Genomic DNA, 27,707 nt, shown 5'->3' with positions numbered 1-27,707 from the left:
GTTTCTCAGACTGTTGTCGCTCCATGCCTCAAAGCTTGAATGGGCAGATGGCCTGGCCTCTTTTCAGTTTTCTTGATACTCATGTGCTGAGAGCTTCTGAAAGTCGCGTGCCTGGCTTCTGACTCCTGACATGTATGAGGAAGTCAGTACTTATATTAAATAATAGTAATAAAACAAACTAGCAAACACACACTCTACTTGACTTCCAAAGTGGTATCAAAGTTGAAAAGAAGTAGACAAATAGTGCCTGATAACAGGGGAAACAGGTTTTATGAACTACTTTTCATCCAGAATGACCTAACTTCTTTTTTAGTAAATATGATGGAACTTAAAATGTCCCTAATAAAAACAGGGGTGTCTTATGATCTATCTGTTCTTCCTGGGGTATTCTGCAATTGAGATTAGTTGCTTCCAAAAACATGACCATGAGGGACCTGAAGTGATGTTTTGGACAGAATGATTTAGATGAGGATCTAAAGTTGTAAGGTGCTTCTTGAAAATTAGCAATATTATCTTTGAGTAGTGAAGTTGTTCCTTTAAAATCAAATGGTTGAAAAAAGTCACAGTTCACAGTTGACCCTTTCCAAAAGTCGACTGAATTCAGATTGATTAGTAGTTTTGATTGTAAGGTACTTTCATGCACACACAATGAAAGATTGGTTCCTTCTTTTATTTGGGTCTCTTCCCTCCCTACTAGTTTTTAAGCTATTTTATGTTTTTTTTATTAGGAAAAAAGGAAAGAAGTAAAGAAGTGTTGCATTAAAGAGGCTAAATTTAATTTTGGGTAAATTATTTTAAGCTAAACATTTTTCAAAAGGATATACATGCTTTTTGTGATTAGATAACTTTATCTAGTGAATCAATCCAAACTTGATAGTTTTGGGTAAAATGCAGCTTTCATGTTGTTTGAGGTTCTCTTGGATATACATTAAGGTACTGTTTAATTCTAGTATTACTGCAAAATAATCTTGGACCTCAGCAAGTATTTTATGTTGTTGTTGGTGGTGGTCGTTGTGGTGGTGATAGTGGTGAATTGGCAAATTAAAATGCTTATAGTTGCTAGATTCCAAAGTTAGGAATGTTTCTATTTTGGAAAAGCTCTTGATCAATTCAAGTCCGAACTATTTGAAATAAAATGTACCATGTGGATACACACTTCACATACTTTTAGAACCAGACAGTAATTTGGATACCATTTAGAATTTGATTTCAATGAATATGGTTATAGTTATAAAGGTGCCACATACTCAAGAGCGTTTACCTAGAGAGTCATACCCACATTGTAAGATAATATTAATACAAGTACAACAAAGCACTTGACCAGTGAATTCTGGAATGAATTCAGTGTTTTTTAAATTAATTGGTTTTCAACAAGCTTTTATTGTCTAGCTTCATTGAGTGTCCATTACTATAGTAGTTACTGTAGAGAATAGAAGAGAAACAGGTCCCAAGAATTAAACTGTTCATCCACTGGAGACATCATGGTCAAAAATTAGAACATTGAGTAGTACAGAATAAGAGCTAAAATAATTATAGGTAAAAGAGGAGATTTGGAGCTGGTTGTCTGAGAAGGCTTTATAGACAAAGTCAGATTTGATTTCTTTATTAAGAAAATTCTTTATTATTTTATTTGAAGTATAGATATTGTTAGAAGGTGGGGGAGTTCAACATAGCATGAACTGAGGCACTTGATTTTCTAATCTTTGTGAATATTACTCTCTTGGATAAACCTAAAGGGCACTGTCAGTAGTGGGCATAGTTTTTATGATAAATTATATCCTAAATCAATAAATTAATACTAAATAATTTTTCACAGGTGCATACTATAGAAGCCAGACTTAAAATAATCCTTCTATTTCTTGGGGCAAGTGAAAATGTTTTCTAAGAAGATATAAAGTATTAAGTTCACATATTTTTATCACCTGTACATTTTCATTATCTCCTAAAACAGTTACAATCTAAGTATTTTGTACAGGATTGATCTGATTAGTACAACTTTAGATTATTACTATTCTCCAATGACTATTTCCTGGTAAAGTAAATTATGAAATTCTATAAGCAACATTAATTTTGGTCCATTAAGTATATGATAGCTTAGTTTTTAGTACTGCTAATTAATACTACTATTTTTTTAAAACAAAGAGAGGTATCCCAGAGTCCTACAAATTGATGTCTGTCAAAGTTCTAATATTATCCTATTAATAATGCTTGTGTGAAAAATTGTCACTTAACATCAGTGTTAAAATTGCAGTTACAAACCTTTGAAAAACAGATTTTATTGCTTTTCTAACAACTTTTTGCTGTGTTGAGAATTATTACATGACTAATAGTTTTCTTGGTTTTAATCAACCATTTTAGGTTGATGTTTGTATATAGAAAAATAACCATAAGAAAATGTGCTATGGTTGTACCCCTCAAAAAAATTGCAGAGAATTCTTGAGATTAATTCATGGATTTACTGTAAGGAACAATATTACCAAACTAGATATTTTTTGAGGCTTCTATACACCATCTTATACTTTTCATTTGATATCTTTGCTGCCAACAATAGTCTCTCTGATTATAGTTATTACTAATAAAAGTTAATTCACAGTAGCTAATAATTTTGATAGATATAATTGTTGTTTTTAACGTTCTCTACTTAGGTTGTCAGCTATTAGCTAAATAAGCTAGAGAGTTAGAGAGCAGAATAGTACACATATACATAGTCAATGAATATTCAATCACTAGAAATTAGTTAACAGATAGCAAAACATTCAGAAAACATTGGGTTTAGTCTCCTTTCCTAAGCAAGTATTGCACATTTCTGTTCTTAGCTGATTATGCTGGTATCAATAGGGGACATCTTTGGAAAGAGCACTGGTAAATTTAAATGATGGAGAAACTGCTGAGAAAATGAAAATTACTTTGTATGTCAAGTTCTATGTACTATGGTGATTTAAGGCAAGTAAACAGCTTATGTAAATTGCTAAGTCTCAGTGGTGGCTGCATGTGAAATAGAGTAAGAGATTGTCAGTTTCCCTTACTATATAATAGAAAACTCTCAATATTTCTTACCATATTACTGAGTCTAGAGGTAGAGCAGCATTATACTGAATAACAAAGGTGTATCCTTAAGTTATAATTTTCTTTATGCAGTTTTAACATTGTTATTATGGTCTTTTTTTAAAAGATTTTATTTATTTATTTGACAGACAGAGATCACAAGTAGGCAGAGAGGCAGGCAGAGAGAGAGAAGGGGAAAAGCAGGTTCCCCGCTGAGCAGAGAGCCTGATGTGGGGCTCTATCCCAGGATCCTGGGATCGTGACCTGAGCCGAAGGCAGAGGATTTAACCCACTGAGCCACCCAGGCGCCCCTGTTATTATGGTCTTAAGTATGATATTTATTATGTCAGTGGGTTGAAAATTTTCGCGGATGAGCACAGCCCTATTTTATTTTGGAAGCTTATGGCAAAAATGGCTTTTACCCAATAGTTCTTTTTAGATCACATTTTCCTGGAAAATAACCTTTTCCACAAAGTAGAAAATACTAACAGCCAATTCAACATAGGAAGAAAAGTGGAGAGTAGAATTCTTTCTTAAAGAATGGCACCTACAAACAAAATAAAACAAAGCAAATCCTTCACATATAAGTTCTAAAGTAATATTCATAAGAACTGCTTTATACACTATTATTGTTCTATTAATATCATATATTACATATTGTTAACTGTCTTTGGAATGTTGACACCCCAAATTTCCCCTGTGGTCTGATTCATTCTTGTTTTCCTGATGACAAATACATCTCAGGTATTTGATGGTATGAAATATAAGCTTTTTGTAGCAGCTCTTAAAATTCAATACATATTAACTGAAAATCTGAAGTTTAATTTTGACATGATTCATAATGAGAAAAAATGGTGTTTTTAAGAATTCTTGATTAAAACAATTGCACACTACATATTAGTATTTATATAACCTTTAAAAGCCATGATTTATATAGATCATTATGTTCACTTTCTGTACCTCATTTCCCCTTTCTTAACAAATGTAGATATTGCTTTGTTCTCACTGTCACTTCTGAGCTACATCTGTGACCCCTGAATGAATTTTACAAAATACATTTATATCTTTAAAAACTTATTTAGGAAAGATTTTCTGTCATGGTCTAAAAAGCTGAATCCATATCAGATAAACTGCATTTGAAGCTGGGTGATTAACTGGAAGCAGTAAGAAGGGAACTAATCCAAACTCTTTTAAAATACTGTGTCTAGAATGGATAAGGAAGATGTAGTCCATATACACAAGGGAATATTACTCAGCCATCAGAAAGGATGAATACCCAATTTTTGGATCAACATGGATGGGACTGGAGGAGATTATGCTAAGTGAAATAAGTCAAGCAGAAAAAGTCAATGATCATATGGTTTCACTTATTTGTAGAACATAAGGAATAGAATGGAGAACATAGGAGAAGGAAGGGAAAAATGAAGGGGGAGAAATTGGAGTGGAAGGCGAACCATGAGATACTATGGACTTCAAGAAACAAACTGAGGGTTTTAGAGGGGAGGGAGTGGGGGAATGGGTTAGCCCAGTGATGGATATTAAGGAAGGTATGTATTGCATGGAGCATTGGGTGTTATATGCAAACAATGAATCATGGAACACTACATCAAAAACTAATGACCTACTGTATGATGACTAACATAACATAATAATTTAAAAAAGAGTTAAAAAATGACTAGATCTCCATGACATAATTTTGGATGACTAGGGCAATCTGCACAACAGGAGAAAGAGTATAATATTGTTTATATTAAAAGAATACACAGAAAACAACAATATTTTATATACATTTCTACATATATATGTTAATCCATATGAAAAAATTCTGGAAAACTACAAACCAATCTTATAACAGCAGTTACCTTTGGGGAAGGAGATAGAGGAGCCTGTGACTGTGGGTGATAGACATAGGGAACTTCAATCTTATCTGTAGTGTTTTAACTTTTTTCATGAAGAATGTGTTTATATAGTACTTCTATATTTTTTTAATTGAAATAGAGTGAATGGGAGTTGATGGAAAGGAGATAGACCCAGTGGGAATCCTGCTTCTCTCTCTTCCTGTGCCTGCTACTCCTGCTGCTTATGCTCTCTCTCTGTCAAATAAATAAATAAAATCTAAAATAAAGTAAAATAAAATAAAATAAAATAAAATACTGTGTCTAACTTAGTGGACTTAGAATCTCAGAATTAAAAAAGTAATTACTGAAAAACAATCTGAGGATTTTGAAGGGGCGGGGGGTGGGAGGTTGGGGGAACCAGGTGGTGGGTATTGGAGAGGGCGTGGATTGCATGGAGCACTGGGTGTGGTGCAAAAACAATGAATACTGTTACGCTGAAAATAAATTTAAAAAATAAAAAAAATAATTACTCTATTTTTCTTTCAAAATGAAAACCAGTTGGTATATGAAGTGTGACATAAGTAGTAAGTTTTATTCCAGAGGTCATACATAAGCCATACTTACTATTTATTAGTTGCTCCTTGATGTTTACTGGGCATTTAATTGCTCTTGTTGAGTTTAATTTCTAAATGTGCACACAAATCCTTATATTCCTTTTCTCTTTGTACTTTCCAGGCTATTATTATTAACTGGGTTGTTTTTGTTTATTATTAATAGATTTAATTATCATGTAGTGTGTTGATTTTGTTGCCAAATTAGTTCAGATACCTATGATTCCATAGAAGATGAAAAAAAAGTAGGGGTATAAGAAAAAATGGGTATTTTATTTTACATGTTTAATTTTTTCTTAATGTGCAGTAACAGTAGAATAGGTATAAAGTGGTTGAGGTTGTGAATTTTAGAATATTTCTTATGTACTGCAGTTTTTATTACTTCCTTGTACTTTCTTGTAACTAGAAGTAGGCTAACAAAGTATTAATTGTTTTAATAAATATGTATGAATGATATGTAGTTAGCATATCTACAAATTATATGTAAAGAGATATTTCTAAGGTATTTAAAGAAGCTTGGAAACATTTTTTCTCTACTATCTTGTTGATACTGTTAATTTGCTTAGCAAACTCTTTGTTCATAAATAATGCTAAGGTTAATTTAATCTCAGCCCCTGTCTGAATTCTCTCAAATTCTGTATCAGTGGGGTCGAAATCATAGTTCAAAATTTCCATAATTCGGGTTCCACTAGTCAAAATTTGTTATAGCCTGGATATAGTAATTATGCTAAAAATATATATTCTGTAGAGTGCCAAACCCATGCTGGTGATGGACTGCATTCCACAGGAGAAGCAGCCAGAGCCATACCAGAGGTTAGATGTCAGAGCTTCTTTACTGGCTATGAAAGTGTTGCCAGGTGAAGTGGGGAGATCCCAGGTCCTGAGGCCATCTCAAAGATGTTGCCAAAAGTACTTGGTCTCATCAGGGAAAGAATTCAAGAACAGATACAATGCAGTGGACAATCGACATGTGTGGGAAAGTTTATTAAAACAAAAATACACTCTTAAGATGTGAGAGCTGGCAAGAGAGGTGGGAGAGAGCTAGAGAGCGAGAGAACTGCAACCTGGGGTTTAGGTGTCCATCTTTTATTGATGGTTGTTAACAAGCGGCTGGAATATTCATTACTTAGGAGGGGATTTCTTGGAATCAGGGTTGTCAGCCTTTACTTATTTGGTCAAGAGTGTCAGGTCTAATTTGTCAGTCATCTTGGACCTGTCTTGTTTGATCCAGCTTCTTTGGAATGCTGCCAGAAAAGTCCTCTGACTTTCCCCATAGCTGGCCATGGCTTCCTCTTTGCTGGCCTCCAGGCCTCCTGTTAGAACCTAACTAATTTCTTGTAACAAAAGCACTGATATTCAATTAAAATAACTGCTAAGAGGAAAGAAGGTAGGTTTTATGTATTTTAAAATGTCTTCTAAGTGCTGCATTGAACATACAAGGATTAGATTATTAATTGAATTGACCTGTTTACAAGCAAAGGGATTTGAACATCAGTTAATAATGCAAGCAAAATTGGGACAATAGTTATGATGAACTGCTCTCAGATGTTTTAAAAACTAAAATAGCAATATTATTTGCATGTAAATTCTGTGCACTTAAATTCTTCTTATCATTTCATCAGCATGAGAAAGTGAAATAAGTGTTCATTGGAAGTTTCACTGAGGGATGCCTGGATGGCTCAGTCCATTAAGCAGCTGACTTTGGCTCAGGTCATGATCTCAGGGTCCTGGGATCCAGTCCCGCATCAGGTTCCTTGCTCAGTGGGGAGCCTGTCTCTCCCTCTACCTGCCACTCTGCCTACTTGTGCTGACTACAATGCGTAGTCTACACGTTTTTATGTTTGAAGTGAATTTCTTGCAGACAACATATACTGCACCATATTGTTTTTATCCACTATGCTAATCTGTCTTTAAATTGGTCCATTCAGATTATTTACATATTAAAATAATTATTGATATGTTAGGACTCTGTCTTCCAATTTTTTTATTGTGGTAAAAACATATACTATGAGATCCACTCTTTTAACAAAAATCTAAGTATTCAGTAGAGTTCTACAGGAGATCTCTAGAACTTTACCATCTTGTGTGACAAACTCTATACCCATTGAATAGTAACTCCCATTTCTCCATGCCCCCAGCCTTTGTCAAATAGCATTGTACTTTCTGCTTCTATAAGTTTTACTAGTTTAGATACCTGATATAAATGAAATTATTCAGTATTTGTCTTTCTCTGACTGGCTTATTTCACTTAATGTAATATCTTCAAGATATATCTGTTGTAGCATGTAACAGCAGTTCCTTCTTTTTTAAGGCTGAATAATATTCAGTTGCATGTATCTACCACATTTTCTTTCTTTTTTTAATTTAAGTTTATTTGTTCAGTGTTCCAAGACATATCTGTCAGTGGACAGTTAGTTTGTCTCCACCCTTTGTCTATTGTAAATAATATGCAATGAACATAAGAGTGCAAATATTTCTTGGAGATCGTATTTTCAATATTTTGGATAAATACCCAAAGTGGGATTGTCAGATCATATGGTAGATTTTTTTTTTAGGATCTAATTACTCTTTTCCTCTCAAGTTTTTATTTAAATTCCAGTTACTTAACATATGGTGTAATATTAGTTTCAGGTTTAGATTGGGTGATTCAACATTTCCGTATAACACAAGGCGCTCATCACAAGTGCTGTCCTTAATCACTGTCACCTATACTCCCATTCTCTTCACCTCTAGTATCCCTGTTTGTTCTCTCTATATTTAAGAGTCTGTTTCCTGGTTTGCCTCTTTCCCCCACTACATTCATTTTTTTTTGTTTCTTAAATTCCACATACGAGTGAAATCATATGGTATTTGTTTTTCTCTGACTTATTTCAGTTAGCATAATACTGCATAGTTCCATCCATGTCATTGCAAACAGCAAGATTTCATTCTTTTTTATGGCTAAGTAATATTCCATTTTATATATACAATACCGCATCTTTATCCATTCATCAGTTGATGGACATTTGGGCTCTTTCCATAATTTGGCTATTGTTGATAATGCTGCTATAAACATTGGGGTACATGTAAACCTTCAAATCTGTATTTTTGATCCTTTGGATAAATACCTAGTAGTGCAATTGTTGAGTTGCAGGGTAGTTCCATTTTAAACTTTTGAGGAACATCCATACTGTTTTCCAGAGGGGCTGCGCCAGTTTGCATTCCTACCAATGGTACAAGAGGGTTCCCCTTTCTCCACATTCTTCCCAACATCTGTTTTTTCTTCTATTGCTAATTTTAGCCATTCTGACATGTGTGAGGTGATATCTCATTGACGTTTTGATTTATATTTCCATGATGATGAAGGATGTTAGGAATCTTTTCATGTATCTGTTGGCCATCTGTATGTGTTTTTTTGGAAAAAAAAGTCTATTCATGACTTCTGCCCATTTTTAACTGGATTATTTGATTTTTAAGATCATATAATAAATTTTAAAAGTTTTGTGGAACTTCCATGCAATATTCTATACCAGCTGCACCATTTTTACGTTCCCACCAACATGGCACAATGATTCTAGCTTTTTTGTTCTGTTTTAAATTTATTTATTTATTTTAGGTGGAGCAGAGGGAGAGGGAGAGAGAAAGAGAAGCTCATTCCCTGATGAGCCTGATATGAGGCTTGATTTTCTGACCCTGAGATCATGACCTGAGCTGAAATCAAGAGTTGGACCCTTAACTGACAGAGCCACCCAGGTGCCCCAAGGGTTCTAGTTTCTAAACATTCTTAACAATAATTTTCTGTTTTTTGTTTTGTTTTGTATTTTAAATAGTGGCCATTCTAACTGATGTGAAGTACTATCTCCTTGTGGTTTTGGTTTACATTTCCATGATAGTGATGTAAACTATATTTTAATATACCTGTTGACCATTTCTGTGTCTTCCTTGGAAAATATTAATCATTTCCTTGTTTTTTAAATTGGTTTATTTTTATTTTCATTTTTACTGTTGCATTGTAGGAGTTCCTTAATATTTTGAAAATTAACCCTTTATCAGAAATATGGTTTGCAAACCTTTTTCCCATCCTATAGGTTGCCTTTTCACTCAATTTATATTTCTGTGAAGATGCATTTTAGTTTATACTCCCATTTTTCTATTTTTGCTTTTGTTGCCTGCATTTTTGGTGTCATATCAAAGGAATAATTACGAAGAGTAATGTTTTGAAGCTTTTTCTTTATGTTTTCTTCTAGGAGTTATATGGTTTCAGGTCTTACATTTATGTTTTTAATCCACTTTGATTTGATTTTTGTGGATATGTTAGATCCAATCTCATTCCTTTGCATGTAGATATTCATATTTCCAACACCATTTATTGAAGAGACTGTCCTTTCCCCATTGTATATTATTAAAACTTTGTTGAGTATCAGTTGACTGTATATACATGTATTTATTTCTGGGCTCCATAGTCTTGTCCTTAGGATTGTATGTCCATCTTTATGTTGGCACTACACTGTAGCTTTGTAATATGCTTTGAAAACAGGAAGTGTGAGGACTCTACCTTTGTTTTTTTGCTCAACCTTTTGTTGTTGTTGTTGTTTGGGGAACTTTCTGGTTTTGTTTGAATTTTAGGAGTGTGTGTGTGTGTGTGTGTGTGTGTGTGTGTGTGTGTAGTCTTTAGGATTTTCTGCATATCAGATAATGTCACTTATGAGCAGAGATGATTTATTTCACTTCTGTTTAAACTTGGATGCCTTTTAAGTTTCCTTTACTTGTCTTATTGTTCTAGCTAGAAATTACCGAGGACATAAATAATTGGAAAGATATACCATCATACCGTGTTTATGGATTGGAATAAATATCGTTCAGATGTCCATCCTACCAAAAGCAAGCTACAGATCCAATGAAATCCCTATCAAAATTCCAATGGCATTTTTTTACAGAAATAAAAAATCCTAAAATTCAGTACTATGTTTAATAGAAATGGTGTGAGTTGGAATCCTTGTTTTACTCCTGACCTTGGAGGAAAGATTTTCAGTTTTTATTGAGTATGATGTTAACTATGGGTTCTTCATATATGGCCTTTATTATGTTGAGGTAAGTTCTTTTCATTCTTAATTCATTGAATGCTATTTATTGTAAAGTGGTGTTACAATGTGTCAAATGATTTTTTTACATCTATACATTTGTAACCATATAATTTTCCCCTGTGTTCTGTTAATGTGGCTGTATCGTATAGATTGATTTTTGTCTGTTGAGCTATCTTTGAATCTTGGAATAATTCCCACCTTTTCATGGTGTGTAATCCTTTTAAGGTACTATGGAGTTTGTTTTACTAGTAGTTTTTTTCAAGAAATTTTAATCTGTATTCACCAGGGTTATTAGCCTGTAGTTTTCTTTCTTCTAGTATATTTTTTTTCTGGCTAAGGAGACTAAATGAGTAATTAACAATATTCCAACAACAACAATAACAATAAAAAGCTCAGAACCAGATGGTTTCATGGATGAATTCTACCAAACATTAAAGAATTAACACTAATCTTTCTCAAATTGTTCCAAATAAAAAATCAGAGAAATAAACATTTCCAAACTCATTTTATGAGGTCAGCATTACCCTGATACCAAAGCCAGATACAGGTCTGTTTAGTTTCCAATTCCTTATTCAGATTTTGATAGGTTGTGTGTTCCTATGAACTTATCTATTTCTTCTAGATTACCCATTTTGTTGGTGTATAATTATTCATACTAGTTTTTATAATCCTTTATGTGACAACAGTTGTAATAACTCCTCTTGCATTTTTTAAACTTGAGTTTTCTATTTCCTTAGTTAATCTAGCTGGTGTTTTTTTTAAAATTAACATATAATGTATTATTAGCCCCAGGGGTACAGGTCTGTGAAAAGCCAGGTTTATATACTTCACAGCACTCACCATTGCACATACCCTCCCCAATGTCCATAATCTCACTACCTCACCCCTCCCCCCAGCAACCCTCAGTTTGTTTTGTGAGATTAAGAGTCTTTTATGGTTTGTCTCCCAACTGATCCCATCATGTTTCATTTATTCTTTTCCCACCCCCCAAACCTCCCATGTTGCATCTCCACTTCCTCATATCAGGGAGATCATATGATAGCTGTCTTTCTCCAATTGACTTATTTCGCTAAGCATAATACCCTATAGTTCCATCCACGTTGTTGCAAGTGGCAAGATTTCATTTCTTTTGATGGCTGCGTAGTATTCCATTGCATATATATACCACTTCTTCTTTATCCATTCATCTGTTGATGGACATCTAGGTTCCTTCCATAGTTTGGCTACTGTGGACATTGCTGCTATAAACATTTGGGTGCACGTGCCCCTTCAGATCACTACATTTGTATCTTTAGGGTCAATACCCAGTAGTGCAATTGCTGGGTCGTAGGTTAGCTCTATTTTCAACTTTTTGAGGAACCTCCATGCTGTTTTCCAGAGTGGTTGCGCCAGCATGCATTCCCACCAACAGTGTAGGAGGGTTCCCCTTTCTCTGCATCCTAGCCAGCATCTGTCGTTTCCTGACTTGTTAATTTTAGCCATTCTGACTGGTGTGAGGTGGTAACTGATGTGGTTTTCATTTGTATTTCTGTGATGCCGAGTGATGTGGAACACTTTTTCATGTGTCTGTTGGCCATCTGGATGTCTTCTTTGCAGAAATGTCTGTTCATGTCCTCTGCCATTTCTTGATTGGATTCTTTGTTCTTTGGGTGTTGAATTTGATAAGCTCTTTATAGATTTTGGATACTAGTCCTTTATCTGATATGTCGTTTGTAAATATCTTCTCCCATTCTGTCAGTTGTCTTTGGATTTTGTTGACTGTTTCCTTTGCTGTGCAAAAGCTTTTGATCTTGATGAGGTCCCAATAGTTCCTTTTTGCCCTTGCTTCCCTTGCCTTTGGCGATGTTCCTAGGAAGAAGTTGCTGTGGCTGAGGTCAGAGAGGTTGCTGCCTGTGTTCTCCTCAAGGATTTTGATGGATTCCTTTCTCACATTGAGGTCCATCATCCATTTTGAGTCTATTTTTGTGTGTGGTGTAAGGAAATGGTCCAGTTTCATTTATCTGCATGTGGCTGTCCAATTTTCCCAATGCCATTTGTTGAAGAGACTGTCTTTATTCCATTGGACATTCTTTCCTGCTTTGTTGAAGATTAGTTGACCATAGAGTTGAGGGTCTATTTCTGGGCTCTCTATTCTGTTCCATTGATCTATGAGTCTGTTTTTGTGCCAGAACCATGCTGTCTTGATGATGACAGCTTTGTAATAGAGCTTGAAGTCTGGAATTGCGATTCCACCAACTTTGGCCTTCTTAGCTGGTGTTTTTTTAATTTTGTTTTCATTTCAAAAGAATCAACTTGACTTTTTTTTCCTATTTTTTATTTCATCTATTACTGCTTTGATGTTTATTTCCTTCTGCTAACTTTGGATATGTTGTTTTCTTTCTATAGTTCCTTGACATGTAAAATTAAGAAAGATTTGAAATCTTTCTTCTTTTTTTTAAAGATTTTATTTATTTATTTGACAGAGATAAATCACAATTAGGCAGAGAGGCAGGCAGAGAGAGAGGGGGAAGCAGGCTCCCCGCTGAGCAGAGAACCCAATGCAGGGCTCGATCCCAGGACCCTGAGATCATGACCCGAGCCAAAGACAGAGGCTTAACACACTGAGCCATCCAGGCGCCCCTCTTTCTTCTTTTTAAATAAGTGTGTGCTGCTATACAGTTATCTCTTAGTACTGCTTTTGCTACATCTTATATGCTTTGATATGTTGTGTTTTAATTTTTGTCTCAAGATATTTTATTTTCTCCTTTTTCATTCTTATAATAATCTTTATTAAATTTTATTATTGAAATAAAATTGAGATATAACATTATGTAAATTTCATGTGTATAACATAATGATTGAAATAAAATTGATATATAATGTGTAAGTTTTATGTGTACAACATAATGATTTGATATGTTTATATGTTGCAATATGATTACTACCATAGAATTAGCTAACATCTCTATTATGTTACATAATTATCATTTTTTTTGGTGGTAGGCACAAGTAAGATTTAATCTATTAGCAACTTTAAGCTTATAATATAATGCCATTGACTGTAATCATTATGCTGTGCATTAGCTTTGCCAGGATTTCTTTACTAGTTTCCAGTTTTTACCCTTAAACAACTTTTACCCAATCCTCCCACCCTGCCAGCCTTTAGTGACCTAATTTTACCCCTTTTCCTCGAGTTAAGCTTTCATAGATTCCAAATATACATGATACCATATAGTATTTGTCTTTCTGTTAACACATCTCAACATAATGCCCTCAAGGTTCATTCATGTTTTCACAAATGATAGGCTTTCCATCTTTCTCATGGCTGTCTTAATATTCATATATATTTTTTTATCTATTCATCTGTTGACAGACACTTAGGTTGTTTCCAAATCTTGGCATTGTGAATAATATTGCAAAAATATAAGAGCATATTATCTTTTCAGACTCCCATTTTCATATTCTTTGGATGTATACCCAAGAGTGGAATTAATGGTAATTTTATTTTTTGGAGGAACCTCCATGCTATTTTCCTTTCCCATCTATAATGTAAAAGTGTTCCTTTTTCTCCACATTTTCATCAACACTTTTTATATATTATCTTCTTTTTTTAAAGATTATTTATTTATTGATTTATTTGAGAGAGAGAGGGAGAGCATGAGTTGGGTGGAGGGGAAGAAGGAGAGAGAGAAGCAGACTCCCCAGTGAGCAGGGCGCTTGACACAGGGCTCAATCCCAGGACTCTGGGGTGATGACCTGAGCCGAAGGCAGATGCTTAACCAGCTGAGCCACCCAGGGGCCCCTATTTCTTGTCTTCTCTATGGTAGCCATTCCATCAGATGTGGGGTGATGTTCTGTGTTGTTTGTGATTTGTATGTCTCTGATGATTAGTGATATTAAGCATCTTTTCATAAACCTGGAGGCGATCTAGATGTCTATTTTGGAAAAATATATATTTAGCTCCTCTGCCCATTTTTAAATTGAATTGTTTTTCTGTTATGAGTTGTACTTTATATATTTTGGCTGTTACTCCTTGTCTGATATATGGTTTGAAAATATTTTCTCTAATCCCATAGACTGCCTTTTCATTTTTTTCCATTGCTACTTTTGTTACACAGCTTTTTAGTTTGATATAGTTCCACTTTATATATTTTGTTTGTGCTTTTGGTGCACACCAAAAATCATTGCCCAGTGCAATCTTAAGGAATTTTTCTTGTACATTTTCTCCTAGGAGTGGTATAGGATCAGGTCTATGTTTAAGTTTTTCATCCATTTAAAGTTAATTTCTTTATTGAAGGATAATTAACATACAATACTGTATTATTTTTAGGTATACAATATAATGCTTCAGCAACTCTATGCATTTCTCAGTACTTATCATAATAAATGTATTTAACTCCTTCATCTATTTCACCTATTCCTGTAGCCACCTCCCCTCTGCAAACCACCAGTTTGTTCTTTGTCTTTAAGAGTCCTGGATTTTTTGGCTTTTTTCTTTGCTTGTTCTTTCATTTTTTTCTTATATTCCATATATGAGTGAAATTGTGGTATTTGTCTTTCTCTGACTTATTTCACACAGCATTATACCCTCTAGGTCCATTATGTTGTTGCAAATGGCAATATCTCATTTTCTTTTGGCTGAGAAATATCCATTGCATATGTATATCACATCTTTATCTATTCATTTATGGATGGACCTTTCTGTTCCATACATATCTTGGCTATTGTAAATAATGTCGCAATAAACATAAGGGTGAATGTACCTTTTTAAGTTAGTCTTTCTGTTTTCATTGGGTAAATAGCCAGTAGTTGAATTAATTTATCATATGATAATTTCATTTATAATTTTTTGGGGAACATCCATACTGTTTTTTCACAATGGCTATACCAATTTGCATTACCACCAATTGTTTGGGTTCCTTACCAACACTTGTTATTTCTGTCTTTTTGATTTTAAACATCCTGGCAGATGTAAGGTGATAATCTCATTATGGTTTTGATTTGCATTTAACTGATTATTAGTGATGCTGAACATCATTTCATATGTTTATTGGCCATCTCTGTGTCCTCTTTGGAAAAATGTCTACTCAGGGTTTCTGCTTGTTTTTTAATTTGATTTTTTTTTCTTGGTGTTGGCTTGTATAAGTTCTTTACATATTTTGGATATTAACACACTATTGGATATATCATTACAGATATCATTTTCCATTTAGGAGGTTGTCTTCTATTTTGTTGGTGATATCCTTAGCTGTGTAAAAGCATTTTATTTTTTTTAAATTTTTTTACTCTTCTTTATTTTATTTATTTATTTTAAAGATTTTTATTTATTTATTTGACAGACAGAGATCACAAGTAGGTAGAGAGGCAGGCAGAGACAGAGGGGGAGGTGGGCTCCCCACTGTGCAGAGAGCCTGATGTGGGGCTCAATCCCAGGACTCTGAGATCACAACCTGAGCCCAAGGCAGAGGCTTAACCCATTGAGCCACCCAGGTGCCCCATGACTATTCTTCTTTAATTTAAATATGTTGTGTCATGATATCAACAAGTACTTATGGAGAATTTAATACATATCAGCCACTGTCCCAGGCTCTGGAATGCAGATATTGAAAACAGAGTCCCATCCTTCATGAAGTTCTTTTTTTTTTTTTTTAACTTTTGGGACTTCATCAAGATCAAAAGCTTCTGCACAGCAAAGAAAACAGTCAACAATACAAAGAGGCAACCCACGGAATGGGAGAAGATATTTGCAAATGACAGTACAGACAAAAGTTTGATATCCAGGATCTATAAAGAACTCCTCAAACTCAACACACACAAAACAGACAATCATATAAAAAACATGGGCAGAAGGTATGAACAGACACTTCTTCATTGAAGACATACAAATGGCTATCAGACACATGAAAAAAATGTTCATCATCACTAGCCATCAGGGAGATTCAAATTAAAACCACATTGAGATACCAACTTACACCACTTAGAATGGCCAAAATTAGCAAGACAGGAAACAACATGTGTTGGAGGGGATGTGGAGAAAGGGGAACCCTCTTCCACTGTTGGTGGGAATGCAAGCTGGTGCAGCCACTTTGGAGAACAGTGTGGAGATTCCTCAAGAATTTAAAAATAGAGCTTCCCTATGACCTTGCCATTGCACTACTGGGTATTTACCCCAAAGATACAGATGTAGTGAAAATAAGGGCCATCTGTACCCCAATGTTTATAACAGCAATGGCCACGGTCACCAAACTGTGGAAAGAACCAAGATGCCCTTCAGTGGACGAATGGATAAGGAAGATGTGGTCCATATACATTATGGAGTATCATGCCTCCATCAGAAAGGATGAATACCCAACTTTTGTAGCAACATGGATGGGACTGGAAGAGATTATGCTGAGTGAAATAAGTCAAGCAGAGAGAGTCAATTATCATATGGTTTCACTTATTTGTAGAACATAACAAAGCTTTTTATTTTGATGTAGTCCTGAAAGTTTGATTTTGCTTTATTTTCCTTACCAGAAGAGACATATCTAGAAAAATGTTTCAATGGCTAAAGCCAAAGAGATTGCTGCCTATGCTTTCTTCTAGGATTTTTATGTTTTCAAGTCTCACATTTTGATGTTTAACAAATTTTGATTTATATTTGTGTATGATATAAGAAACAGGTCCAGTTTCATCATTTGAATGTAGCTGACCAGTTTTCCCAAGACCATTTGCTGAGTAAGACTGTCTTTTTAGCCTCGTATATTTCTCCCTCCTCTCACAGATTAACTGTATAAATGTGAGTTTATTTCTGGACTCTCTTATTTCTTCCATTGATCTATGTGCCTGTTTTTGGGCCCCTATCATACTGTTTTGATTAGTACAGCTTTGTTGTGTATCTTGCAATCTGGGATTGTGATACATCCAGCATTGTTCTTTTGTCGCAAGATTTCATTGCCTATTCAGCATCTTATGTGGTTCTGTACCAATTGTAATATTATTTGTTGTAGTTTAATGAACAGTGCTGTTGGTATTTTGATAAGGATTTCATTGAATCTGTAGATTGCTTTGGTAGTATGGCCATTCTAACAATAATAATTCTTATAATACATGAGCATGCATTATCCTTCAATTTGAGTTTTCAATTTCTTTCATCAGTGTTTTATAATTTTCAGATTACAGGTCTTTCACCTACTTGGTTATGTTTATCCTTGGGTATTTTGTTATTTTTTAATGTAGTTATAAATGGGACTGTTTTCTTAATTTCTCTTTCTACTATTTCATTATTAGTGTACAGAGATGAACTGATTTCTGGGTATTAATTTCATATCATGCCATTTTACTGAATTCATTTATCAGTTCTAGCAGTTTTTTGGTGGAGTCTTTCAGGTTTTCTACATATAATATCATGTCATCTGCACAAAGAGAATTTTATTTCTCCCTGACTGATTTGGATGCCTCTTATTTATTTTTGTCTGATTGCTGTGGCTAGGACTTATAGTGCTGTGTTGAATACAAGTAGTGAGAGTGGACATCCTTGTCGTGTTCCTTACTGTAGAAGAAAAGCTCTGTTTTTATCCATTTAAGGTGGTATTAGCTGTGGGTTTTTCATGTACAGCCTTTACTACGTTGAAGTATGTTCCCTCTAAACGTATTTGTTGAGGGCTTTTATCATTAATGGATGTTGTAGTTTGTCAAATGCTTTTTCTGTCTACTGAAAGGCTTTTATCCTTTCTCTAATGAGGGGATGGATTACATTGATTGACTTGTGAATATGAGATTACCCTTGTAACACAGGAATAGATCCCACTTGATTGTCATAAATAAGTTTTTAATGTATTGTTGGATTCTGTTTGATAGTATGTTGTTGAAGGGTGTTTTTTTTTGCATCTATTTTCATCAGGGATATTGGTCTGTAGTTCTCTTTCAAAGTAGTGTATTTATCTGGTTTTGGTATTAAGGTAATGCTAGCCTCATAGAATGAATTTGTAAATTCCTTCCTTTTCTATTTTTTTGGAACAGTTTTAGAAGCATAGGTATTAGCTTTCTTTAAATCTTTTGTAGATTTTGTATCCTGCCACATTACTGAATTGTTGTCTGAGTTCTAGTAGTTTGGGGGTGGAGACTTTTGGGTTTTCCATATAAAGTATCATGTCATCTGCAAAGAGAGAGAGTTTGACTTTTTCTTTGCCAATTTGAACACTTTTTATTTCTTTTTGTTGTCTGATTGTTGTTTCTAAGACTTCTAGTATTATGTTGAACAAAGTAGAAAGAGTGGGCATCCTTGTCCTGTTCCTGATCTCAAAGGGAAGACTGTCAGCTTTTCCCCATTGAGAATGAAATTCACTGTGGATTTTTCATAGATTTTATGAAGTTGAGGGATGGTCCATCTATCCCTATAATTTGGAGAGTTTTAATCAGGAACAGATGCTGTATTTTGTCAAATGATTTTCTACATCAATTGAGAGGAGCATGTGGTTCTTCTTTCTTCTCTTATTGATTTGTTGTATCACATTGATTGATTTGCGAATGTTGGAACACACTTAGATCCCAGGGATAAATCCCACCTGATCATGGGGGATAATCTCTTTAGTGTACCATTGAATCCTATTAGCTAAGATCTTGTTGAGAATTTTGGCATCCATATTCATCAGGGATATTGGTCTGAAATTCTCCTTTTTGAGGGGGGTATTTCCCTGGTTTGGAAGTCAGGGTAATGCTAGCTTCATAGAAAGAGTTCTTGAAGTTTTCCTTCTGTTTCTGTTTTTTTGAAACAGCTTCAGAAGAATAGGTGTTATTTTTTCTTTGAAAGTTCGGTAGAATTCCCCAGGGAATCCATAAGGTCCTGGGCTCTTGTTTTTTGGGACATTTTTGATCACTTCTTCAATCTCCTTACTAGATATCAGTCTATTCAGGTTGTCAATTTCTTCCTATTTCAGTCTTGGAAGTTTATAGGTTTCCAAGAATGCGTCCGTTTCTTCTAGGTTGCTTAACATATCGGCATAGAACTGTTGATAATAATTTCTGATGGTTGTTTCTATTTCCTTAGTGTTAGTCATGATCTCTCCCCTTTCATTCATAATTTTATCAATTTGGGTCCTCTCTCTTTTGTTTTGGGTTAGTTTAGCCAGTGGTTTATTAATCTTATTGATTCTTTCCAAAAACCAGCTTCTAGTTCCATTGATGTGTTCCACTGTAACTGTAGCTTTTATTTCATTGATCTCTGCTCTAATCTTGATCCTTTTCCTTCTTTTGCATGGGGTTCGTTTAATTTGTTGTTGATTTTCCAGTTCTTTATGGTGTAAAGAGAGCTGGGGTATTCTGGATGTTTTCCATTTTTTTGAGTGAGGCTGGATGGCTGTGCATTTCTCCATTAGGACTGCCTTTGCCGTATCCCATATGTTTTGGACCAATGTATTAAAATTCTCATTGGTTTCCATGAATTGTTTAAGTTCTTCTTTGATTTCCTGGTTGATCCAAACATTCTTAAGTAGGGTAGTCTTTAGCTTCCAAGTGTTTGAATCCCTTCCAAACTTTTTCTTGTGGTTGAGTTCCAGTTTCAAAGCACTGTGGTCTGAGAATATGTAGAGAATATGCAGGGAATAATCTCAATCTTTTGGTATCAGTTGAGCCCTGATTTTTGACCCAGTATGTGGTCTATTCTGGAGAAAGTTCCATGTGCGCTTGAGAAGAATGAGTATTCTGTTGTTTTAGGGTGGAATGTTCTGTATATATCTATGAGGTCCATCTGGTCCAATGTGTCATTCAAAGCCCTTGTTTATTGATTTTCTGCTTAGATGTTCTGTCTCTTACTGAGAATGGTCTGTTAAGATCCCCTACAATTAATGTATTAATATCAATATAAATATTTTGATTAACAGTTGGCTTATGTAGTTGGCTGCTCCATTTACTATAGCACCAGGAACCATAAGATACTTTGGAATAAACCTAACCAAAGAGTTAAAGGATCTGTACTTGAGGAACTACAGAACATTCGTGAAATAAATTGAAGAAAACACAAAAAAGATGGACAAGCATTCCATGCTCATGGATCGAAAGAATAAACATTGTTAAAATGTCTCTATTGCCCAGAGCAATCTATACTTTCAATGCCATCCCAATGAAAAATCTATGGGCATTTTTCAAAGTGCTGGAACAAAGAATCCTAAAATTTGTATGGAACCAGAAAAGACTCTGAATTGCTCAGGAAATTTGGAAAAAGAAAAACAAAGCTGGGGTTATCACATTGCCTGATTTCAAGCTTTACTACAAAGCTGTGATCACCAAGACAGCATGGTACTGGCATAAAAACAGACACATAGACCAGTGGAACAGAGTAGAGAGCCCAGATATGGACCCTCAACTCTATGGTCAAATAATCTTCGAAAAAGCAGGAAAAAAATATGCAGTGGAAAAAAGTCTCTTCAATAAATGGTGCTGAGAAAATTGGACAGCTATGTATAGAAGAATGAAACTCAACCATTCTCTTAAACCATACACAAAGATAAACTTAAAATGGTTAAGAGACCTCAGTGTGAGGCAGGAGCCTATCAAAATCCTAGAGGAGAACATAGGCAGAACCTCTTTGACATAGGCCATAGCAACATCTTTCAAGGCATGTCTCCAAAGGCAAAGAAAAACAAAAGTAAAAATGAACTTCTGGGAGTTCATCAAGATCAAAAGTTTCTGCACAGCAAAGGAAACTGTCAACAAAACAAAGAGGCAACCCTAGAATGGGAGAAGATATTAACAAATGACACTACAGACAAAGGGCTGGTATTCAAGATCTGTAAAGAACTCCTCAAACTCAACACCCAAATAAACCAGATAATCATGTTAAAAATGGGCATAATACATGAACAGACACTTCTGCAATGAAGACATACAACTTGCTAGCAGACACATGAAAAAAAAAATTTCATCATCATTAGCCATCAGGGAAATTCAAATAAAAAACACACTGAGGTACAACCTTACAGCAGTTAGAATGTCAAAAATAAACAAGGCATGAAGCAATAAATGTTGGAGAGGATGTGGAGAAAGGGGATCCTCTTACACTGTTGGTGGGAATGCACATTGGTGAAGCCACTTTGGAAAACAGTGTGGAGATTCCTTTAGAAATTAAAAATAGAGCTACCCTATAACCATGCAATTGCATGTTATTTACCTCAAAGATACAGATGAAGTGAAAAGAAGGGCCATATGTACCCCAGTGTTCATAGCAGCAATGCACACAATCGCCAAACTGTGGAAAGAGACAAGATGCTAATCAACAGATGAATGGGTAAAGAAGTTATGGTCCATGTATACAGTGGAATATTATGCCTCCTTCAGAAAGGATGAATACACAACTTTTGTAACAACATGGATGGGACTGGAGGAGATTATGCTGTTGTAAAAGCCAATATCTCAATTCCTTCATCCCAAACATTTTGGATCATTGTGTTTTGATTTTCATTTGTCTTTATTTTTTTTTAATTTCATCTTTGTTTCTAGGTTGACTCCTTCGTTTTTTAGTAGCATGTTATTTATAAAGTAAATAAATAACATGCTACTAAAATAACATGCTAATTCCTGTTTAATTATACATGCTCCGATGTATTTGTGTCTTTCCAGATTTTGTCTTGTGATGAATTTTTTACTTCATATTGTGATTAGAAAAGATACATGATAGGATTTCAATCTTCTTTAATTTATTGAGACTTGCTTTGTGTCCATGCATACTTGAAAGGAATGTGTATCCGGCTCTTGGGGAATACAATGTTCTGAATTTTTCTCTTAGGTCTATCTGTTCAATATATCATTCAAAGCCAATTTTCCTTGTTGATTTTCTGTCTGGATGATCTCTCCATTGATATAAGTGGGGTGTTAAAGTCCTGTACTGATAGTATTTCTGAGAATTTCTTCCTACATATCTGCAAATAGTTGTTTTATGTATCCAGGTACTCCCATGTTCAATGCATATTTACAATTGTTATATCCTCTTATTGTATAGTTCCCTTTATCATTATATAGTGTCTTTTTGTGTCTCTTGTTATAGACTTTGTGTTAAAGTGTATTTTGTCCAATGTAAGTATTGGTACCTCTTCTTTCTTTTCACTGCCATTTTCATGGTAAAAATTTTTCTGTCCCTTCCCTTTCAATCTGTGTTTGTCTTTAGGTCTGAAGTGAGTCTCTTGTAGGTGCATATACATGGCTTTTGTTTTTTTCTGTTCTATCTTTTGATTGGTACATTTATTCCATTTACATTTAAAGTAATTGCTGATAGGTATGTTCTCATTGTCATTTTGTTATTTGATTTCTGGTATTTTTTGTAGTTCTTCTCTTTTCCTTTTTCTTCTGTTGCTCTCTTCCTTGTGCTTGATGGTTTTCATTAGTGCCATGCTTGGATTCTTTTCTCTTTATTTTTTATATAGCATGTGTTTCTGATTTGTGGTTACCATAATGGTCATATATAATTGCTTATGCATTTTGAACTCATCTTGTTGCTTTTAAAATTATCTCTATATCATTATTTTTTTCCTATTTAATTATTATGTGTCTTTTTTCAGGTTTTTATTTATTTTTATGTTCAGTTAGCCAATATATAGTACATCTTTAGTTTTTGGTGTAGTGTTCAATGATTCATTAGTTGCATATAATATCCAGTGCTCATCACCACATGTGCCCTACTTAATACCCATCCCCTGGTTACTCCATCCCCAACCCACCTCCCTTCTGTAACCCTCAGTTTGTTTCCTGGAGTGCAGAGTCTCTCATGGTTTGTCTCCCTCTCTGATTTCTTCCCATTCAGTTTTCCTCCACCCCACCCCCTTGGTCCTCTGCATTACTCCTTATGTTCCACATATGATTGAAACACGATAATTGTCTTTCTCTGCTTCGTGTAGATGTCCTGGGTTCATTTTGTTGGGTCTGTCTGTGCTTCTGGCATCTCTGTGTCTGTATCCTTCCTTTTCAGCTATCATTTCTTCAAATAATTTTTCTGCCCCTTTCTCTCTCTCTTCTTTACTGGGATCCCTGTAATGTTAATGTTATACCTCATGATGTTGCTGAGATCTCTTAACCTATTCTCATTCTTTATTATTCTTTTTTCCCCCTTTTGCCATCCATTCTTGGTTGCTTTCCATTACCCTCTATCCTAGGGAGCTGATCCACTCTCCCACCTCTTCTAATCTACTATTGATTCCCTCTGGTATATTTTTTTATTTCAGTAATTATATTTTTCATCTCTGACTGCCTCTGTTTTATATTTTCTATCTCTTTCTTGAAGGTATCACTGAGATCCTCTTATCTTTTTTCAGGTCCAGTGAGTATACTTATGACTATAAAAGTAAATAGTAAAAAAAAAAAAGTAAATGGTAAAAAATTAAATTTTTCTCCAGACATATTACTTAGATTAGATTAGATTACATTAGATTCAGATGTAGTGCTCAGTAATTCATCAGTTGCATATAACATTGCGTGCTCATCACCTCATATAACCTTCTTAATGCCAATCACCCAAAAACCTAATGCCCCCACTCCTCTTCCCTCCAGTGACCCTCAGTTGTTGCCTATAGTTAGGAGTCTTTCATGGTTTTTCTCCCTCTCTGATGACTTCCCATTCAGTTTTCATTCCCTTCACCTGTGATCCTCTGTCTCTTATATTCCACATATGAGTGAAACCATATGATAATTGTCTTTCTCTGACTGACTTATTTCACTCAGCATAATATCCTCCAGTTCTATCCACATCAATGTAAATTGTTAAGTATTCATCCTTTTGGATGCCTGAGTACTATTCCTTTATATCCATATATATATCACATCTTTATCTAGTCATCTGTTGATAGACATCTCAGCTATTTACATAGTTTGGTTATTGTGTATATTGTTACTATGAACATTGGGGTGCAGGTGCCCCTTCAGATCACATTTGTATATTTGTGATAAATACCTAGTAGTGCAGTTGCTTCCTGAGGAAACTCCATACTGTTTTACAAAGTGGTTTTACCAGCTTGCATTCCTACAACAGTGTAAAAGTGTTCCTCTTTCTCTATATCTTCAAGAACATTTGATATTCCCTGTCTTGTTATTTTTAGCCATTCTATCTGGTGGGATGTGGAATCTCATTGGAGTTTTGATTAATATTTCCCGGATGACAAGTGATGTGGGACATTTTTTCATATGTCTGTTGGCCATTTGTATGCCTTCTTTAGAAAAAGATTGTTCATGTCTTCTGCCCATTTCTTGACTGGATTTGTTTTCAGTATTGAGTTTGATACCTTTTTTTAATAGATTTTGGATACTAACCCTTTATCTAATATGTCATTTGCAAATATCTTCTCCCATTACATAAGTTGCCTTTCAGTTTTGTTGACCATTTTCTTTGCTGTGCAGAAGCTTGACATCTTGAAGTCCAAGAAGTTCATTTTTGCTTTTGTTTACCTTGCCTTTGGAGATGTGTCTAGGAAGAAGTTGCTGTGGCCAAGGTCAAAGAGATTGCTGCCTGTGTTTTCCTCTAGGATTTTGATGGATTCTGTCCCACATTTACATTTATGTCTTTCATCCATTTTGAGTTTATCTTTGTGTAAGGTGGAAGAAAATGGCTCATTTTCCCTCTGTATGTGGCTGTCCAATTTTCCCAGAACCATTTGTTGAAGAGACTGTCCTTTTTCCATTGGATATTCTTTCCTGCTTTGTCAAAGATTAGTTGAGTATAGATCTGAGGGTCCATTTCAGGGTCCTCTATTCTATTCCATTGATCTATGTGTCTGTTTATGTGTCAGTACCATACTGTCGTAATGATTACAGTTTTCTAATACAGCATAAAGCCACACATTGTGATGCCACCAGCTTTGGTTTTCCTTTTCAATATTCCTCTGGCTATTGGGGTCCTTCTGGTTCTATACAAATTTTAGAATTATTTGTTTCAGCTCTGTGAAAAATGTTGATGGTATTTTGATAAGGATTGCTTTGGAAGAATCGATTTCTCTGGGCATAATAGACATTTTTACAATATTTATTCTTCCAATCCATGAGCATGGAATGCTTTTCCATCTCTTTGTTTCTTCCTTAATTTCATTCATAAGTGTTCTGTAGTTTTTGGAGTACAGTTCCAAAAACTTTTTGGTTTGGTTTATTTCTAGGTATCTTATGGGGTTTTTTTGGTCCAGTTATAAGTGGTATTGATTCCTTAATTTTTCTTTCAGTGCTAGTGTATAGAAATGCAACTGATTTCTGTGCATTGATTTTATATCATGCCACATTGCTGAATTGCTTTATGAGTTCTAGCAATTTTGGGGTGGAGTATTTGGGTCTTCCACATAAAGTATTATGTCTTCTGCAAAGAATGAGAGATTGATTTCTTCTTTGCCAATTTGAATGCCTTTTATTTCTTTTTGATGTCTGATTGCTGAGGCTAAGGATTCTAGCACTATGTTAAACAGCAGGGGGGAGAGTGGGCATTCCTGCCATGTTCCTGACCTTAGGGGAAAAGCTCTCAGTTTTTCCCCATTGAGAACGATATTCACTGTGGGGTTTTCATAGATGTCTTTTATGATATTGATATGTTGCCTCTATCCCTACACTATGGAGACTGCACTTTCAATCTGGAGGTGACGTTATGTCTGTAATGAGTCTATTGTAGACCACACATGGATGGGTATTCCTTTTTGTACATTTTATTTTATTTTCTCAGTATTGCTTTTTTATGCAATCTGATACCAGCCCTGTGCCTTTGATTGAAGCATTTAGTTCATTTACATTCAGAGTAACTATTGAAAGATATGAATTTAGTGCCCTTGTATTACCTGTAAAGTTCCTGTTTCTGTAGATAGTCTGTTTCTGCCACTGTAGGTTAAGGAGCTCTTGCCTCAAGCTGCTTTCAGGATTTTCTCTTTATCTCTGAAAGTTGTAAGCTTCTATATTATATGTCAGGGTGTTAATCTATATTTATTGATTTTGAGGAGGGAATCTTTCTACCTCCTGGCCTTGAATGCCAGTTTCCTTCCCCAGATTAAGGAAGTTCTCAGCTAGGCTTTGCTCAAAAATACCTTCTGGCCCTCTTTCTCTCTCTCTCTTTTTCCTCTGGGACCCCAATAATTCTAATATTGTTTCACTTTAAGGAATTTGTGATTTCTTGAATGCTCCCCTCATGGCCCATTAGTTGTTTTCCTCTCTTTTCCTCAGTTTCCCTCCTTTCCATCATCTTATCTTCTATGTCACTGACTTTCTTCTGTCTTATTTACCCTACCTTTTAAAGCATCCATTTTAGGCTGCATCTCAGTTAAAGCATTTTTAATTTTGGCCTGAGTAGATCTCATCTCTGCACTATGAGATTCTCTAGTGTCTTTATGCTTTTTTTCCAAGCCCAGCTATTAACACTATAATTGTTATCTTGAATTCCAGCTCTTACATATTGATATTGATTAGCTCTGTGGCAGAGAGTATTACCTCTTTTTGTTATGAATTCCTGTTTGTAATCATTTTGCCCAGAGAAGAATGGGTGAGCCAGTGAGCAGAATAAAAAATATCAACCATGACCCAAGCAAAATACACACTAGACAAATCTGAAGATATCAGAAACCAAAAATGAAAAGAAAAAGAAAGGGGAAAGGAGAGAATATAATCTCCCAAGGTGGACAAAACAAGGGGATCCACTTGGTCCTAGGTTTATTTTAGTATGTTTGTTAGAAGACACTGTATCCAAGAATTGTAAAGAAAGCAATATATATGTATTGCTTTCTTTACAATTCTTTTTGTATATATATGCTTATATATGGATATATATATATATATTTAAAGCATAAATTTGAATACAGTGAAAGGAAGACAAAAATGAAGATTATATCTATAAAATGTAATGTAAAACTGAAACAAAAAAGACTTAAGGAAGGCATGTGATTTGATGAGCTGTGGGGGTTACACACAACTATGAATGAATGAACACTACATCAGAAACTAAAAAGAAAGAAATGCATTTAAAAATAAAATAACTCAAAAACAAAGAGCTGATAGAATAAACTAGGAGTGAAGAAAAAAAAGAAGGAAAATTTTAAATTGAAAGATAAAATAATCATGAGAAAAAAAAACTCAGATTCTATATACTACTGTCTCCTAATGGTGATGATTTGCTGTTCTGTGTGCTTTGTAAACTTAGTATTCACCTGATGTTCCAGCTTGTCTTCTAGCAGAGGGGCCTGTTGCACTAA

General features: G+C 34.8%; 1 protein-coding gene across 2 annotated transcripts in view; it reads left to right on the top strand.

Moving 5' to 3' along the window:
- The window catches only part of ZC3H12B (zinc finger CCCH-type containing 12B), a 581,452-nt gene that overhangs the window by 841 nt on the left and 552,904 nt on the right, over positions 1 to 27,707 (top strand). The window lies entirely within an intron of this gene.

Source organism: Lontra canadensis, unplaced genomic scaffold (assembly GCF_010015895.1).
Source record: "Lontra canadensis isolate GAN:19392208 unplaced genomic scaffold, GSC_riverotter_1.0 scaffold183, whole genome shotgun sequence".
Classification (NCBI taxonomy): domain Eukaryota; kingdom Metazoa; phylum Chordata; class Mammalia; order Carnivora; family Mustelidae; genus Lontra; species Lontra canadensis.
The sequence above is the reverse complement of the archived record's forward strand: the minus strand, read 5'-3'. Positions and strand labels throughout refer to the sequence as shown.